Raw genomic sequence first — 19,909 nt, forward strand, 5'->3', positions numbered from 1 at the left:
ACTCTGTCTGATATTGATTTTCTGTGATGTAAAAAACACGGAAAAAACAGGAACTGACACTTGGCACTATGTCAATAGGTTAGTACCAAAAAATGATATAAAATGATTATAAATGATTTTAAAACATCCAAGATTGATAATATAACAGCATGGAACAATCAAAAATTATAGATATGTTGGAGATGTATCAGCATCCCCAAGATGAACTCCTAATCGTCCTCGAGTAGGGAAGTGATAAAAACATAACTTTTGATGTGGAATGTTGTCTAACATGTCATATCATATTTCTTTCTTTATATTATGGACATTTGGAGTTCTATACTGTTCAAAGCAACAGTCTAGTTTTGACATGATAATTTAAATATTCAAGCATATCAACAAGCAACCATGTCTTTCAAAATATCAATGCTAAAATAAGCTATCCCTAGCCCATCATGCTCAACCATTGATCCATCTATGAAACACACTCGCATATTAGCTATGTCCAATACTCAAGTACGATCATATTGCCTCCTAGTTGGTGCTTTTATAAGAGAAGATGGAGACTCAAGTTCAAAAATAAAAATTGCATAAAGTAAAATATAGGCCCTTCGTAGAGCGAAGTAGAGATTTGTAGAGGTGCCAGAGCTCAAAGCGAAAAACTTAGAGATAAAAACATTTTGAGAGGTGTATCCATCCCACCAACGAAAACGACTTAGAGCTCCCAATACTTTACATGCATAGATATGTCAGTGCACAAAAGGAGGGGTCATATTTTGTGCCCCTTTACTTGTGCGTGGGCAGTTGGAGTCGCACCTGTGGCCACACCTAGCGGGCAGAGAAGGAAGCAAAGCCACAAGACAACCAGAACAACGCCAAGCCAGAAACACGAAGAGCATAGGGACGAGGTGGACTCCCCCAGCAAGGCCCTTGCCAGGGCAGCCTCCGCAGCCCCAGCAAGAACCTTGCCGGGGCAACTTGCCCGACACCAGTAGAGCTGCCCCCCTTGGGCCCAAGGGTTCCAACACCATCAACCACTTTGGAACCAAGGCTCGGGAGGCACCTCCATGGTGGCATGCAAATCTTTGTGGAAACCAGAAGCACACAAGACTAGATGATGACACGAAGACGATGATCCCCGGCAAGATCCTTGCCAAGGATACCCACGAGACCCCCAGCAAGACCCTTGCCGGGGATGACCAAGATGCCGTGGCAAGACCCTTGCCGAGGCCCCGGCAAGACTCTTGCCGAAAACATCCGTGGGGCCGCAACCAGGCCCACGTCTGCCAAGACTCCACCGCCGTTCCCATGCAGTTGCCAGCCAACCAACTAGGCAGGCGCCTGCGTGGCGACGTGCGGCCTCTAGGCTGACTCGGCAAGCACCTGCGTGGTGGCATGCAGATCTTTGTGAAGATTCAGCTACTGCACCAACTCAGCAGCCAGCCAACGTGGCACTACATGCCTCATCAGTTCAGCCGCGCGTCAAAGCCAGGCGAGGCGGCGACAACTGGGATGATCTTCCTTGTCGTCCCCGATAAAGCAAGTGGACACCTAAGTAGCGCATTTAATGCACCTTGTCCTGTATGACAGGCGATAAGCTTGTACACTGTATACCTTTCCACCTCCTGTGTGCCACTTTGGCGACCCTTTTGACTATAAAAGGAGGCCCGTGGCATACTAAGGGAAGATTCAGATTTTTTGGACACGCACACATCGTAGCTAGTTCAAGAACTCAAGAACACTCAAATATACACCAAAGTAGGACTAGGGTATTACGCATCCTCGCGGCCCGAACCTGGGTAAACGATCCTCGTGCTCACTTCTAGACCCACTCTTTGCACAACCTCGCGCCCGCCAACCGTAGCGAAAAGGGGTCCCATTGATCCCATAGGTGTCGTTTCCCCCGACATGTTTAGCGCGCCAGATAGGGGCGCGCAGTTGTGAAAATCTGGTCTAGTTGGCGCAGCGGCTTCATCGTGGTCGTCACTCCAAGGAAGAAGATGACCGAACGAGCGGCATCATTTGCAGATGCAATAAACGCTCGTGCGGCGACAGAAAAGCTAAGTCATGTGAAGTTTGAGTAATTCCTTTATGTATAAGGTTGTTTTCCTCAGAGATCATGCTCTTGGTATGAGAAACCTGCACGCGATGGGGGCCTTCCGCTATTGGCAACACCCTTGTTCTGTTTCGAGTCCGCTCAACAGTTCGAGCGGCCGCGTCGAGAACGGCAAGGTGGCCTTCCCGCTATTGGCAACGCCCTTGTTCTGTTTCAAGTCCGCTCAACAGTTCGAGCGACCGTGCTGAGAACGACAAGGTGGTTTACTTGGCCGCAAGCACACCCGACCAGTTGTTGAGGATCCATCCTCGAAACGCCACAGCCTGGGTTTACGCGCCGGCAGGCCTATCCAGTTGAGCATAGGGTGTACATACAAAGAAAGATCGAACAGGAAAATAATATGCATCGTTTCAAAGTACTGCAGAGTTATATTACACTACTTGTTGCTGCGGTTCTACCTAAAGATAAAAAATTTCTTGGTCATGAACCTACAGCGGCGATGAGAAACGGGGTGCCTAGTCCCGGCGCTATCCCTCTATCCTTCGAACTCTGTCGACGCGGTTGGTGATGGGCTGATACGCTCTTCGAGCGCCGCGAGGTCCACACCCTCCGGCAAGCTCTCCAGCGCGGCGTCGAAGTCGATGTTGGGGTTCCAGTATGCCACCTTGGTGAGAACCTTGGTCAGGGCACCCCGGCCAAGCCTCTGGGCCTCGTTGGCCAGAGAGGATGCTCTGTTGGAACAGAGCTGCTCCAGGGCCACAAGAATGCCCTCGAAGAAGAGGGTCAGCTTGGCATAGGGACTCGCACCCGCCTCAGGGGAATACCTGAATCTTGACATGCCCATGGTGGCTAGCTGCGTGGTAAGCCTCTCCGCGACACCAACAAGGCGGTTGATCCAGAGGTTTTCGCCCTTCACGTAATCCTCGTGGTTGGCGGTGTTGTTCCTCCGCAGCTGCTTCTCGTTCTCCAGGGCCTTGGTAAGGGTCTCTTCCCGGGCACTGACCTCTGAAAGCGTCCCCTCAAGACCCTCCAGCTTCAGCTTCAGGTCTTTGATGGAGTCATTGGCCTTGGAGAGCAACTCGGCTTTGCCGAGGACTACGGCCTGCGCCTCCACCAAGGCGCCGTTGAGCGTGTCTTTCTCCTTCGCCAGCTCCAGGACCTGTTTCTTCAGGTCATCTCGCTCCACCTCCAGCTCCTTCACTCTGCCGACATGGACCAGGGCTTGGGCATCGAGCGCCTCCCTGTGCTTCTGCTCCAGTTCCTGGGTCCGCAGCATGACGAGCTTCTCAACCTCCTCATCCTTGCCGCGGAGCGTGGTAGCGAGTGCCTCCTCATGAGTGGCAAGGTCCTCCTTGATATGTCTCCAACGTATCTATAATTTTTTTTATTTTTCAATGCTATTATATTATCTGTTTTGGATGTTTATGGGCTTTATTATACACTTTTATAGTATTTTTGGGACTAACCTATTAACCGGAGGCCCAGCCTAAATTGTTGTTTTCTTGCCTATTTCAGTGTTTCGAAGAAAAGGAATATCAAACGAAGTCCAAATGGAATGAAACCTTCGGGAGAGTTATTTTTGGAACGGAAGCAATCCAGGAGACTTAGAGTAGACGTTAGGGAAGCTTCGAGGTCGCCATGAGGCAGGGAGGCGCGCCTGCCCCCTTGGGCACGCCCCCACCGTCGTAGGCCCCTCGTGGCTCCCCTGACCGACTTCCTTCGCCTATATATGTCCATATACCCTAAAAACATCGAGGAGCAGAATAGATCGGGAGTTACGCCGCCAGAAGCCTCTGTAGCCATCGAAAACCAATCTAGACCTGTTCCGGCACCCTGCCGGAGGGGGGAATCCCTCTCCGATTGCCATCTTCATCATCCCGACGCTCTCCATGACGAGGAGGGAGTAGTTCACCCTCGGGGCTGAGGGTATGTACCAGTAGCTATGTGTTTGATCTCTCTCTCTCTCTCGTGTTCTTGAGGTGGTACGATTCTGATGTATCGCGAGCTTTGCTATTATATTTGGATCTTATGATGTTTCTCCCCCTCTACTCTCTTGTGATGAATTGAGTTTTCCCTGTGAAGTTATCTTATTGGATTGAGCCTTTAAGGAGTTGAGAACACTTGATGTATGTCTTGCATGTGCTTATTTGTGGTGACAATGGGATATCACGTGATCTACTTGATGTATGTTTTGGTGATCAACTTGCGGTTCCGTGACCTCGTGAACTTATGCATAGGGGTTGGCACACGTTTTCGTCTTGACTCTCCGGTAGAAACTTTGGGGCACTCTTTGAAGTTCTTTGTGTTGGTTGAATAGATGAATCTGAGATTGTGTGATGCATATCGTATAATCATACCCGCGGATACTTGAGTGACATTGGAGTATCTAGGTGACATTAGGGTTTTGGTTGATGTGTGTCTTAAGGTGTTATTCTAGTACGAACTCTATGATAGATTGAACGGAAAGAATAGCTTGTTATTTTACTACGGACTCTTGAATAGATTGATCAGAAAGGATAACTTTGAGGTGGTTTCGTACCCTACAATAATCTCTTCGTTTGTTCTCCGCTATTAGTGACCTTTGGAGTGACTCTTTGTTGCATGCTGAGGGATAGTTATATGGTACAATTATGTTCTTATTGTTGAGGGAACTTGCACTAGTGAAAGTATGAACCCTAGGCCTTGTTTCCTAGCATTGCAATACCGTTTGTGCTCACTTTTATCATTAGTTACCTTGCTGTTTTTATATTTTCAGATTTCAAAAACCTATATCTACCATCCATATTGCACTTGTATCACCATCTCTTCGCCGAACTAGTGCACCTATACAATTTACCATTGTATTGGGTGTGTTGGGGACACAAGAGACCCTTTGTTATTTGTTTGCAGGGTTGTTTGAGAGGGTCCATCTTCATCCTACGCCTCCCACAAATTGATGAACCTTAGGTCATCCACTTGAGGGAAATTTGCTACTGTCCTACAAACCTCTGCACTTGGAGGCCCAACAACGTCTACAAGAAGAAGGTTGTGTAGTAGACATCAAGCTCTTTTCTGGCGCCGTTGCCGGGGAGGTTAGGGCTTGAAGGTATATCTTTAGATCTTGCAATCAAATCTTTTAATTTCTTGTTTTATCACTAGTTTAGTCTATAAAAGAAAACTACAAAAAATGTAATTAAATTTACCTCATATGCTTCATCTTTTTAATGTCTTTCATGAAAATAAGGATTCCGATAATTGTGCCAAAATTCTAGAAGAAGAATGTATTAAAATGTTTGGCACTAATTCTTTGGATGATGAGCATGATTGCAATGTTGTTAGTATGAATTCCTTGAGTATCCATGATGCTAATTATATGCAAAGCCACAAGCTTGGGGATGCTATGTTTGAGAAGATGATATTTTTTGTCCCCCAAGTTTTGATGAGCAAATTTATTTTGATGATAGAATGCCTCCTATTTATGATGATTATATTGATGAAAGTGGGTTTGGAAGAGTGTCAACTTTAGGAAGTAATGATCCCACTATTTTGGAGGGTGTTGAATCTTATTGTGATAATTATGAAAGTGGGTTTGGAGAGGTCATGACTTTAGTTAATGTTAATCCCACTATTTTGGAAGAGTGTCAACTTTGCATACTTGTAGATCATGAAAAGAATGCTTTATGTGATGGTTATATTGTTAAATTAATTCATCATTCTACTGAAAATTATTATGAGGGAGGAATTTATGCTCGTTGGAATTGCAATATTATCAAGTTTCCTCTCTATGTGCTTAAAATCTTGAAGTTATGCTTGTTTTATTTTCCTATGCAAGTTGATTTTTGTTCCCACAAGTTGTTGCTCACAAAATCCCTATGCATAGGAAGTGGGTTAGACTTAAATGTGCTAGTCATATTCTTCATGATGCTCTCTTTATGTTACAATTCTTATCTTTTATGTGAGCATCATTGAAATCATCATGCCTAGCTAGGGGCGTTAACGTTAGCGCTTGTTGGGAGGCAACCCAATTTTATTTTTGTTCTTTGCTTTTTGATCTTTTTTAGTAATAAATAATTCATCTAGCCTATGTTTATATGTGGTTTTGTGTTTTAATTAGTGTTTGTGCCAAGTAGAACCTTTGGGAAGACTTGGGTGAAGTCTTTGTGATCTTGCTGTAAAAAACAGAAACTTTAGTGCTCACGAGTTTTGCTGCTACTGTTTTAATGGAGAGTGCGATTAGGTTGATTCTTTTTGCAGATGATTAATAGACAAATTCCTCATGTACATCAATTTATTTTAGAATTTGTTGTTCCATGCTATTATATTATCTATTTTGGATGTATCTATAATTTTTGATTGTTCCATGCTATTATATTATCTTTTTTGGATGTTTATGGGCTTTATTATACACTTTTATATTATTTTTGGGACTAACCTATTAACCGGAGGCCCAGCCCAAATTGTTGTTTTCTTGCCTATTTCAGTGTTTCGAAGAAAAGGAATATCAAACGGAGTCCAAACGGAATGAAACCTTCGGGAGAGTTATTTTTGGAACGGAAGCAATCTAGGAGACTTGGAGTAGACGTCAGGGAAGCTTCGAGGTGGCCACGAGGCAGGGAGGCGCGCCTGCCCCCTGGGCGCCCACCCTCATGGGCCCCTCGTGGCTCCCCTGACCGACTTCTTTCGCCTATATATGTCCATATACCCTAAAACGGGCGAATAGATCGGGAGTTCCGCCGCCAGCACTCTGTAGCCACCGAAAACCAATCTAGACCGTTCCGGGCACCCTGCCGGAGGAGGAATCCCTCTCCGGTGGCCATCTTCATCATCCTGGCGCTCTCCATGACGAGGAGGGAGTAGTTCTCCCTCGGGGCTGAGGGTATGTACCAGTAGCTATGTGTTTGATCTCTCTCTCTCTCTCATGTTCTTGAGGTGGTACGATCTTGATGTATCGCGAGCTTTGCTATTATAGTTGGATCTTATGATGTTTCTCCCCCTCTACTCTCTTGTAATGGATTGAGTTTTCCCTTTGCAGTTATCTTATCGGATTGAGTCTTTAAGGATTTGAGAACACTTGATGTATGTCTGCATGTGCTTATCTGTGGTGACAATGGGATATCACGTGATACTTGATGTATGTTTTGGTGATCAACTTGCGGTTCGTGACCTCGTGAAATTATTGCATAGGGGTTGGCACACGTTTTTGTCTTGACTCTCCGGTAGAAACTTTGGGGCACTCTTTGAAGTTCTTTGTGTTGGTTGAATAGATGAATCTGAGATTGTGTGATGCATATCGTATAATCATACCCACGGATACTTGAGGTGACATTGGAGTATCTAGGTGACATTAGGGTTTTGGTTGATTGTGTCTTAAGGTGTTATTCTAGTACGAACTCTTGAATAGATCGATCAGAAAGATAACTTTGAGGTGGTTTCGTACCCTATAATAATCTCTTCGTTTGTTCTCCGCTATTAGTGACTTTGGAGTGACTCTTTGTTGCATGTTGAGGGATAGTTATATGATCCAATTATGTTATTATTGTTGAGAGAACTTGCACTAGTGAAAGTATGAACCCTAGGCCTTGTTTCCTAGCATTGCAATACCGTTTTTGCTCACTTTTTATCATTAGTTACCTTGCTGTTTTTATATTTTCAGATTACAAAAAAACCTATATCTACCATCCATATTGCACTTGTATCACCATCTCTTCGCCGAACTAGTGCACCTATACAATTTACCATTGTATTGGGTGTGTTGGGGACACAAGAGACTCTTTGTTATTTGGTTGCATGGTTGTTTGAGAGAGACCATCTTCATCCTACGCCTCCCATGGATTGATGAACCTTAGGTCATCCACTTGAGGGAAATTTGCTACTGTCCTACAAACCTCTGCACTTGGAGGCCCAACAACGTCTACAAGAAGAAGGTTGTGTAGTAGACATCACTCCTCCTGGGAGTTCAGCTCGGCCTGGTGCTGATGTCGAGCGGCCTCGTCCTTGGCGGCCTGTTCCCTCACCACCTCTTTGGATTTCTTGACATCGGCCTGCTTCAGGATGAGCTCCTGTTTGCGCTCAGCCAGCAGGTCCTGAGAGACCTTCAGTTCCTCGTGGGCTTGGCGGAACAAGGCCTGCGTCTCGATGATGCGTTCCTCGAGATCCGCCTCTTGTCCACCGCCGCCATCTTGGATTTTGCCTTGTCTAGGCGGGCACGGTGAAGCGCCCAGAGCTTCTGGAATTTGGTGCTCATGGCTCGAAGCAGCTGCTCCTCTTGGGAACCGCTGCCGTCGGTGATCGGTTTGTCAACAACCTGGAGCCCGGTGGAGGTGAGGTCCTCGTCGTCGAACGCCTCCCCTTCGGTTGGCGCCCTGGTGCTTGTCATTGCTTGAAGGTGGACGAACAGGTCATCGCCCACCTTCAAGTACTTGCCCGAGCCGGAGGCAGCAGAAGATGAAGGTTGGTCATCAACCACCCCCTCCTCGGTAGCGGCCTTGCCGGCCTCTTCGGCAGGCCCCTTGCCGGCCTCCCCGGCAGGCTCCTTAGCGGCCTCTTCAATGGCGGTCTTGGCGGCCTCCTCGGGGGCGATCTTGTTGGACTCGGCCTCGGCATCCCTGGCAACCTCCCTGATAACAGTGTCGATATCCTCCTGGTCCGCCGAGGAAGGATCTGGATACCAAGAAGAGAGGATGAGACGGGGCCATGGTCAAGGTTCAATAAGAAAAAGAAAGAGCGAGGACGGAAAGCAAACGACTTACCCGCTTCAAGCTGGGAAGAAGTAGCACCCTCCCCTCCAGCATTTGTTGCCGGGGCAGAACCCCCGGCACCCAAGTTCGTCTCCTCCTCCATATGAGTTGGCCCGGTGGTGGATGCCCTCGCCGGGGACGCCCCTTGGGGCGGCGTTTTGGGGGTGGCCCTTAGTGGCTCCTCCTGCCGCCGTTCTTCTCCTACGAACCCGACAAGGTCAGCATCGAGGATTCACACCCCAATGTTCATCAGTGGAGGAGTGAGTGGTGAGCTTACGTTGGGGGCTGGAGCGGGGGCTGCGCCGGGTGTCGGTGTCAAAACTGGCGGATCTCGGGTAGGGGGTCCCGAACTATGCATATAAGGTCGATGGTAACATGAGACAAGGGACACAATGTTTACCCAGGTTCAGGCCCTCTCTATGGAGGTAATACCCTACGTCCTGCTTGATTGAAAATCATGAATACGAGTATTACAAGAGTTGATCTACCTCGAGATCATAATGGCTAAACCCTAGAGGTCTAGCTTGTATGAATATGGTAATGAATATCTCGTCCTCCGGATTAAGTCCTCCGGCTTATATAGACACCGGGAGGATCTAGGGTTACATAAGGTTGGTTACAAAGAAAGGAATCTACATATCTTGTGGCCAAGCTTGCCTTCAACGCCAAGGAGAGTCCCATCCAGACACGGGTGCAGTCTTCGGTCTTCGTGTCTTCACAGCCCATCAATCCGGCCCATGGCTAAGAGGTCGGACGCCCGAGGACCCCTTAGTCCAGGACTCCCTCAGTAGCCCCTGAACCTGGCTTCAATGACAAGGTACCGGCGCATAGATCTGTCTTCGGCATTCCAAGGCGGGTTCCTCCTCCCGAACTCCAAAACAGTCTTCGGACGAAACAAACGTGTCCGGATATGCAACACATAGTCGTAGAGAGTATAGTATTTCACGAATCCAATCTACCGACAACTTTAGTAATGTGACTTCACGCTTTCCCGATCATTATTTCGAACTGTTTCCCGTCCCGCTGTTCCATGTTTTGGGGCGTGGTTTTTATTGGCACGTCTTGTCGAAGCATAGATCATGTCCCCTTATCGCGGGATTTTCATTAATACGAGCGTGGGTAACCCAACCATCCCGCGGGAAAGATTCCTTAGGAATAGGCAGGTTCTTAGGCTTAGGAGGAGGCGTTCAATACCTGCTACCTTTATAAAGGAACCAAGGGCCGACTTTTTATGCCAAACCTCTCCCCAGCCTTCCCAACCTCGAGTTCTAGCACCCAAGGTTCGAATTCATTGCTTCAAGCCTCCCCATCATGTCCGGACCCAGCTCTCAACGCCGATGGGTGGCTTCCTCCGTTACAGAGGAGGATATTGCAAAGCTTCGGGTGGCCAGATATTTGACCGCAGAGGTCCACCACAAGCTTCCTGCTCAAGGACAGGTTATTCCGACCCCCAGATCTAGCGAGAGGGTCATATTCATCTCCCACTTCCTCCGGGGGCTAGGGTTTGCTCTTAATCCCTTCGTCCGGGGGCTAATGTTTTATTACGGACTAGATTTTCATGATCTAGCCCCGGACTCTATCATCCACGTCTCGGCGTTTATCATTACATGCGAGGCCTTCCTCCGAATCCCCCCACACTTCGGCTTATGGCTCAAGACCTTCAGTGTGAAGCCGAAGGTAGTTGACAGGGAACAGGCAGAGTGTGGTGGTGCTGTAGTGAGCAAGCTTACCAACACTCTCTGGCCAAAAGGCTCTTTCACCGAAACCTCCCACCAATGGCAGCGAGAATGGTTTTATGTCACGGAACCCCGTAGAACCAAGTGGGCAGCTATTCCTGCATTTCGTTCCGGCCCTCTGCCACAACTTGCATCATGGATCAACAAGGGGCTGGACTAGGGATCAGTTGATAAAATGCAGATTCTACAGAGCCGCATCCGAACCCTCCTTGAGAGAGACATCGATCTTTTCAATGTGATTCAAGTGATGCTAGTTTGCCGAATCCTGCCCTGCCAGCGCAGGTCTCGCCGCATGTGGGAGCTCAATCCAGAAGGACCATGAACCCTCCAACACTTCTTCGGCACTATGCACAAAGGGATGTGGAAATTGTTTTTTGGGAAGCGAAAACATTGGCCAGACACTACTGAGGACGATGGCCTTAACTGCAACCGTCCAGATACCCCGGTAAGCACCTGTCTTTCGAACATTTTGTAATTACGCATACCGTAATATGGTACTGAGCAGGCTATCTTCCTCCAGGGCTGGATAAATAAGGCTGAACTAATTATGTTTTCGGCCCCTCTTCCCGAAGGCCCAGCGAATCTTGTTTTAACAAGGATGCTAGCCCTGGCACCATACCAGATGCCTGTGAAGGAGGGTGAACCAGAGAGTGGAAAGACCAAAGATGCCCCCTATTTCAAGCGTACATCAAACATTGTGTCCGGAGGAATCAAAATTTCCTCATCCAAAGACAAAAGTGAAGGGGGGGGGGCACTGTCTCCTCCCCTCATGGGAAGAAAAGGGCCGCCTCCGAAGATTTGGAGAAACAAGCTCCTAAGCAAGGCAAGATGCCTCCGTTGGATGGCTTTGGCTTGGAGGACGTCGAAGCACAGTCTCATAATGAGGACAAGCCTCGGGCCAAACCATAAGTGAACAAGGATGTTTTAGACATATCCCGTTCTTTTATCGTAATGCTTAGAATATATAATTTTTGCAGTCCAGCACGCAGTCTTCTTCAACAGTCCTCTTCCTCGGGGGACCTTCTCCCAGAGATGATGGAAAGCGAGACGCCTCCACCGGCCTATTCGTCCAATAGGGCAGACGACTTCGAGGTGTCGTCGCGGAGGGTCTCCTGCAACCAACAGCTGGTGCGAGGGATGATGAAGACATTACCCGAAGGTAACACTTCGGTGGCCCAGGGTCCGGGGACCAACAATGAAGGCCCCGAACAGTCCGGTCTATAGCCGGATACGAATGAACGGATCCCTTCGAAGGGAGGCCGTACTCCTACAACAGCCTCCAGAGACCCAGAGGCGCCGGATATATTGGCGAACATGCTATGGCAGGCATCCGTCTCAGAGGAACATCGTACCTTGATGGGTAAGGTGGTCAAAAAGATCCTGTCCGTGAAAAACGGATTGAATGAGGCCTTCATGGGCCTGCTAAGAGGCTTCGAGGTTTGTGATGTAATGTTTTCAACTATATTTTATTTGCAAAGATGCACCTGTGTATAGGTAGTAGCCCCTGAGACTCGGGTTGGCTTCCCATGGGAGGCGAACGGAGGATCAAGAAGAAATATTCAAGGACTAATCTGATTAACTTGAACACATGATGCCTCCCCCCTGGCTACTTCCCAGACTACGGATATTGCCGAGCTGCAACGGAAGCTTGATGTCGCCGGGGATGACATTGTATTAATCAATATGCGCCTTGACGAGGCGCAAGGTATGTATTTGGGGCAGTCCCTTCACATACATTTTTGTGATATAAGCATGACGCTGAAAGTTATGCATGGCTGCAGATGGTGCTGCCGCTGTTGAGATTCTTTGTGCGGAGCTGGTTTGGGCCAAGGAGCAGGCCCGGTTTAGTGATGCGGCTGCCAAAAGGGCATCGGCTGAGTTAAAAGCCGAACAAGCTGCTCGACGCCAAGACGAGGAGAGGATATCCATGATGGCACTTGAACTAAAAAATGCTGCTAGCCGCTGTGAATTTCTCGAGAAGGAGAATGAAGCCAAAACGGCTGAACTTGACAAGGCCTTACGAGAGGCGAGAGAAGCGCGGTCTGAATCCAGAGCAGCCCGTGAGGAGATCCGGCAAGCTGGTGAGATTGCGGCTAGTAAGCCCTTTTTGCTACAGGCTAAGTTCGGCGATTCGAACTATACTCAGCTTAACCAAGTGTGGAGTTGTCCAGACGAATTTTTATAATTGCCGAAGAGTTCTTTCGATGCGGCGCTGTTTTACCAAGCGCGGGAGGGGTATGCAACGGAAAAGCTTTTTTGGTCGCAGTTTGGCACGTCACAACGCCCCGTGTTGCTGAATGAACAGATGTCCCAATGAACCGAGCTTCATAGGATATCCGGTGCTGCCATGAAGAACGTCATAATCCGGCTGTGGCCGACTGAGCCTGTTCCGGGTAGCTACTTTGGCTTGGTGCAGTGGCTTGCTGATTTGGTGCCGCGTATCGACGCTGTGAAGCGGTCGGCGTGCATTGAGGGTGCACGGATGGCCTTTGCCCGTGTCAAGACATTCTGGGGGAAGATGAAGGCCATCAATGTTGCGATGAAGAGTCCACCCAAGGGCAAGGACTGTTACGCACCGGAGCATTATTTTGAAGACGTCTTAGAGGCCGCCCGCTTGATAGAAGGTCAATGCTCGAAAGACATAATATTCGAGTGAGGTGTATGGGAATTTGTAAAAGACAAATTTATAGTTAATTTATGTTTATGTTTGCTCGAAAGCTTGTGTTCCTCCTATGCGGCCGTTTTGATATAATCTGAAAGTATTCTAGTCGTCGGCTTCAGCCCCCTCGTAGGAAGTATGGGGGTATTCGGAAAAGCATCTGATCACTCTTGACCCAACGTCTTGGTCCATGAATGAGGTGACAATGCGGCGAACTAGGCAATCAGACTATAGGGCGTTAACACTTTCACTTAGCCATAGGAGTTTTATAGGGGGCTACGATATAGCCCTTGGTATGTGTACGGCTTATTCCAATATGGTGCGTTACATATATGACCTGAAAAAAAGGTCCTTCGTGTCACATGGAGGGAATCACAACAGATTCCGATAAGTCATCGAGTGGTTGACCAGCTCTCGCAGCATCATGACAGTCGGTTTTTGGCTTTCTCTACTGAGGTGCTTGACCAGATGAACCGGAAGCACAATCGTAGTAGTTCTCCCTTTACTACCCTAGCCGATAGAGCGGAACGTAAGGTAGCAAGCACAGGAGCCGGGCAACCCAACCGTTGAGCCAAGACATGATTCAGAGTTGATGCATATAAGGCCAAACTCGCGACGCCGAAGTACACTTATAAAGTTGTTTGGACTTTGTTGGCAATTCATTTGTTCCCATACCGAGCCCCTGGCAGGTTGTGCCGAGGTATGGCTGTAAAACAGCTATAGGTGCCAAATTCATTTTTGAAAAAGAAATGAACGCTTAATGCGGATTATGTTTACTGGGACCTGAGTGATATGCCGATGATTACTTTATATATAAAAAGACCACAACCCCAGCTATTTGACATGCTCGGGGTCGAAGGCGGAGGACAAAGGCATATTACAGGTTCGAAATAAAGAGTGCTGTCTACAAAAAGTTACTTTGGACCTCCTGTCGCACGTCTGCGCCGCCTGTCCTCGGCGAGGGGAATCCTTGACGGAAGTAGCCCTATAGGTGAGTGTACGGATCCGAACTCCGATAGAGTCAGTTTAGATGTTTGTCCTTTGCATCACCTATTTTTAAGAGATAATAAAGAAAGAAATAGGAAAGTAGATAAAAAATGTTACGGGAATACTTGCCGGCTTGCCCGTATTGTGCTTCCGCCAATGCCCATGGTATATTAAGTGCATAGTGATGTATGCGTGGTATAAATTTTGTGGGTATATGAGGTGGGCGGTGGAGGCCGAACTGCTATTTCCGCTCAGGGGTTGATAGATCCTCGGGGGTAAATTGCTGCTGACCCCCGGTATTTGGTTGGTGAACCTCTCCGTCGTCCCTATCGCCTGGCGGCTTCCTCCCCTTGTGTTCGGCGTTGAGCTTGCCGGCCTGCTTGAAGACCCAACAACTTCTGTTGGTATGATTAGCTAGTTTATCGGGGTGGCCATGAATCTGGCAGGGTTGGTCCAATATCCTGTCTAGGTTGGATGGTTCGTCTCCGTTCGCCTTGAATGGCTTTTTCCGTTGACCGGGTTTGGGATTGCTGAATCCGGCGTTGACCGCTGTGTCGCGTGATCTTTCATTATCATTGCGACTGTTGTGTTTGCTTCATTATGGTCTGCCGTTGCCGTCCCGCATTTCGGAAGTGCCCGAGTCGCTGGCGCTGTTGCTTCTACGAACGAGCCAGTTGTCTTCTCCCACGTAGAAGCGGGTCATTAGAGCGGTAAGGGCTGTCATGGATTTAGGTCCTTCTTGACCGAGGTGGCGTGCAAGCCATTCATCCCGAGCGCTGTGTTTGAAGGCCACAAGGGCTTCCGCGTTTGGACAGTCGATGATTTGGTTCTTTTTAACTAAGAACCTGGTCCAGAGCTTCCTGGCTGACTCCCTGGGCTGCTGGACAATGTGACTTAAGTCATCGGCGTCCGGTGGCCGAACATATGTTCCTTGGAAGTTCTCGCGAAAAGCGTCTTCCAAATCTTCCTAGCTGCCAATAGAATTTTCCGGCTGACTGTTTAACCAGTACCGAGCTGGTCCTTTGAGTTTTAGTGGTAGGTATTTGATGGCATGAAGGTCATCTCCGCGGGCCATGTGGATATGGAGGAGGAAGTCCTCGATCCATACAGCGGGATCCGTTGTTCCGTCGTATGATTTGATGTTCATGGGTTTGAACCCATCTAGGAATTCATGCTCCATTACTTCGTCTGTGAAGCAAAGAGGGTGTGCGACGCCTCTATGTTGGGCCACACTGCGACGTACCTCCGATGAGTCCATTTGCGGTTTTCGGCCCGGGCGTGGCTAGGTTTGTCATGTCCGAATAGGTAGTCGTCGTCGCGTGTCGGGGCATGTCCTCGCGATCCGTAGATCGGTCTTGTGTGTCCTGCTCTACTATCCAAGTCCTGTTGGAGGTCGTATGTACAACCCCGAGCTGTTTTATTCTTGCCTTTACGGCGAGGTGGGGCGGTCTGGTGTTCGGCTTGAGTTGCCGTTTTATCCGGACCAAGTTGTGGTCGACCTGCCGCATTGTGTGATGATGGTACGGGCTCCAGCGCCTTGTCATCGCACCGAGGTAACAATCTACGCTTCGGGTAGCTCTTGGCTGGGCCACTAAGGCTGTATTCTTCGGCGGCCAGGACTTTGGTCCATCTATCATTGAGAAGATCTTGGTCCGCTTGAAGCTGCATCTATTTCTTTTTCAGGCTCTTTGCAGTGGCTAGTAGACGGCGTTTGAAGCGCTCCTGCTCGAGAGGTTCCTCAGGCATGATGAAATCCTCGTCGCCGAGGCTCTCCTCTTCCTCGAAGAGCGGAAGATAATTACTATCCTCCGAGTCTCCGTGTATGGCCTGTTCATCATTGCTAACTTTCGCATTATCCCGTTCCCCCTGTTCGGAGGTTACCTTGAAGGGGTCTTCATTATTTTCGGCATCATCCGGAGTATTATTTTTTCCGGTGCCTATACTGCAGTCTTTGGAACAACGTGACTTAGAGCGGCGTCGAGGAAGTTGTTGCTTGGGCTGTCTCTCAGGAGTTTTATCCTCAATTGGATCCTCTTTGTCATCGTTGTTAGCTTTTTCAGGCATGTCCACCATGTATATGTCGTAGAAAGAAGTGGTTGTCCGTCGTCCATTGAATGGCAGGTTTTGGCCTTGCTCCTTGTCGGCATCATCGTCCGCACTGGTGATGTCTTCCGAGCCATAGTCAAGCATGTCGGTTAAATCCTCGACAGTGGCTATGAAGTGGGTGGCGGGTGGGAAGCAAAATTCCCCATCATCAGCCTCTAGTTCGAACCGTACATAGTTCGGCCGGGAGTCCCCCTCCAAGGACAAGTTCTTTAATGAGTTTGGAACATCACCCAAGGGCGAGTGCTGGAAGATGTCTGTGGCGCTGAACTAGAAGATCGATAAGCGATGAAGTTCGATATCCGCGGACTCACATGGTTCGGAACTTATACCCAGAGAAGTGTCCGGAGTTCCGGTGACACGAGTATTGCGTGAGGTTAAGTCCATGTGCGGCTTCCACGCCAGGGAATCTATGGCCTCCGTGGTGGGGTTGAGCCTCCAATCCTTGGATGTCGCAGCACGCTCTGGATCTAAGGCCAGAGTGGTCACATGAGCTATCTCCTGGATGCGGTCTGACGACAGATTTAGGTCAGGTTCGTCACGGTGACCAGGAGCGATCGCCGCGGTCTTGAATCCGGCGAAGATCAAATCTCCACGGATGTCTGCGACGTAATTCAAGCTCCCAAATCTGACCTGATGGCCAGGGGTGTAGCTATCAATCTGCTCCAGGTGGCCAAACGAGTTGGCCCGTAGCGCCAAGCCTCCGAACATGAAGATCTATCTAGGGAGGAAGGTTTCTCCTTGGACAGTGTCACTATCGACGATTGAAGGGGCCATCGAACCTTTCGTCGACGGCACAGTGGAACTCTCAATGAAAGCACCAATGTCGGTGTCAAAACCGGCGGATCTCGGGTAGGGGGTCCCGAACTGTGCGTCTAAGGTCGATGGTAACAGGAGACAAGGGACACGATGTTTACCCAGGTTCGGACCCTCCCTATGGAGGTAATACCCTATGTCCTGCTTGATTGATATTGATGAATATGAGTATTACAAGAATTGATCTACCTCGAGATTGTAATGGCTAAACCCTAGAGGTCTAGCTTGTATGACTATGGTAATGAATATCTCGCCCTCCGGATTAAGTCCTCCGGCTTATATAGACACCGGGAGGATCTAGGGTTACACAAGGTCAGTTACAAAGAAAGGAATCTACATATCCGGTCGCCAAGCTTGCCTTCCACGCCAAGGAGAGTCCCATCCAGACACGGGTGGAGTCTTCGGTCTTCGTGTCTTCACAGGCCATCAGTCCAGCCCATGGCTAACGGGCTGGACGCCCGAGGACCCCTTAGTCCAGGACTCCCTCACGGGGAACTGTTGTCCGGGCTGCTCTCCACCAACAATGGCGTACGCGAAGTACCCGCTGGGGGCTTGTCTCCCATCGAGGCCTTGGCCTTCTTCGCTGCCCTCTGGGCCAGCGTCTCCATATCCCTGCAAGAATAAAAACAAGTCAAGAAAACCAGCGCGGTCTGAAGGAACGGGGATGATGAAGGGCAAGATGCTTACTCATCCTCCACCTCCTCTTCCGCTGCCTTACTCTTCCTCCTTAGGCTGAGAGACCCAAGATCAAAGATGACCTCCGTGTAGACATCTGCGAGAGGAGGGGAAGGGGATGGAGTCCGGCAACGCTTGGACAAAGAAGAAACGGTCACTTTCTTCTTCGCCACCGCGGTCTTCACCACCTTCTTCGCTGCTGCGGCCCTCGTTAGGCGCATGGACTCCCCCTGGACCTCTTGCCGCTGCTCGGTCCTGCCGGGCCGGACCGACTTGCCAAAGCTGGCCTGCCGCGGGACATGCCTTTTCCACGTGGTCGGAGGGTCGTCATCCCCGGCCTCTTCCTCAGTCGACCCCTCGACCACATCTTCGATGAGAGGGGCCCCGATGCCGGCGTTGCTGGCCTCCCCAGCAGACTCTGCCCATCCGGCAAGCTCCTCCTCCTCCACGGCCACCTCGGCCTCGTCCTCCACATGGCCGGTGCTGCCAGCTTCCCTGGCAAGCGCCGCCTCCACCGCCCTGGCGGCGATGTAGTCTAGCTCCTCCTTGGTGGTGTCCCGAATAAGCAGTGGCTCATCACGGACGTACCTCTCCAACAGGTTGTCAAAGAACTCCTGCACCTGCTCCGCTTCTGGCTTGGCCCAATTTGGGTCAAGGCTGTGCGTGTTGAAGTCTGGCATCATGGTGATGGTGTCGGTTTGGCGAGAGTTGTTGCTCAGTAGGACCACTCCCGCTGGCAACCTGAACAGAGGCCCCTTGACGGCCTTGCCAGCCTTCGCGGCCTTGCCGGCTCTCTCAGCCCTGCCGTCCTCACCCACATTGAGCTGAAAAAGCCTCTAACAAAAATGGGCGTGCCCTATCACCATGAAGTTGTGCTTCAAGCCAGGGCGAAGCCTCATGATATCGGCCACGTTCCTGTAGAGCCAGGCCGGCCTCCCCTTGTTATGCAGTGGGGCGATTCGGCGGCAGATGAAATCGGCCCCAATAATCTCAAGGGTGAGCTTGGCTATGGTGAGGCGATGGATTCTGGTAGTAGCGATCGCGAGCTTCTTGTCGTCGGTGTTGAGGTCGCTCCACTCCTTGCGGCAGACTGGTGGGCTCTGACGAACTCGATAGAACTCCTGCAGATCCTCCTCGATCCATAGCCACTGGCCCCGCCACTCCTCCCACCTCTCCTTTTAGGCGCCCTCCGGATACGTGCCCTTCTCCTGGATCCATGGGATCCAGGTGACATAGCCGGAGATGGCACCCCCCGCCTGGATACGGGGATAGAAGTAGTGGCGGAAGAGCGCCGTGTTGGGAAGCATTCCGGTGAAGCCCTCGCAGAGATGGGCAAAGAGGGCCATGCACACCACGGCATTTGGAGTGAAATCAAGAAGATGGAAGCCGTAGGTGTGCATGACATCGTTGAAGAAGTCGGAGAAAGGGGGGCAGAGCTCGCAGGAGAAGTAGTCAACGAAGAAAGGATACCGATTCGGGCCGGCCTTGGCAAAATCGGCAGGGATGATGGGCATGGTCAGATGCCCCGTCGTCTTCACCCCCCATAGAGGCCTGAAGTAGTCCGTGAGGTGGACCGCATCAACCATCGCGGGGAAGAAAGCAAGCTGCATCCGAAGCGCCGCCAACTTGCTCTCCGGCATCTCCTTCTCTCCGGCGTCCTTGGCCACTCCCTTGCCCTTACTAGTTTTGGGTGCCATGGAGGCTGGGAAAGAGGTGAGGAATCTAGAGCAATAGGATATTGAGGGAAATGGGGGCGCGGCGGCGGCGGATGGAGGCGGGAGTTTTGGCTTTTTCTCTTGAGGAAGAAGGGGGGCGACGGTTCCGAAATTGGAGAGACGCGGAGGGTAAATGAGCAGCACCCCCGCGGTTTCCCCCTTTTTATGGGGAAGGCACAGACCGCCTCTTTACCATTTACTGCAATGTGACGCATGAGGGCAGCAACCGCCCCACGCATGACCCCCATGTCACACATGACCCCCACGTCGCGCATTCAACGCGGGTCATGGGGAAGTGCGACGGGCGAGGGAGTTACAACAATAAAACTCGGCACCGCATGCCCGCACAGCATTTTGGGCCTAGCCCAACAACGCGTCGCGCTTATGTATGGCCCAGGCCTGGGGGCTCCTGTCGGTGCACAAAAGGAGGGGTCCTATTTTGTGCCCCTTTACTTGTGCACGGGCAG

The sequence above is a fragment of the Triticum urartu genome, chromosome 4, assembly GCF_003073215.2.
Source record: "Triticum urartu cultivar G1812 chromosome 4, Tu2.1, whole genome shotgun sequence".
NCBI lineage: Eukaryota > Viridiplantae > Streptophyta > Magnoliopsida > Poales > Poaceae > Triticum > Triticum urartu.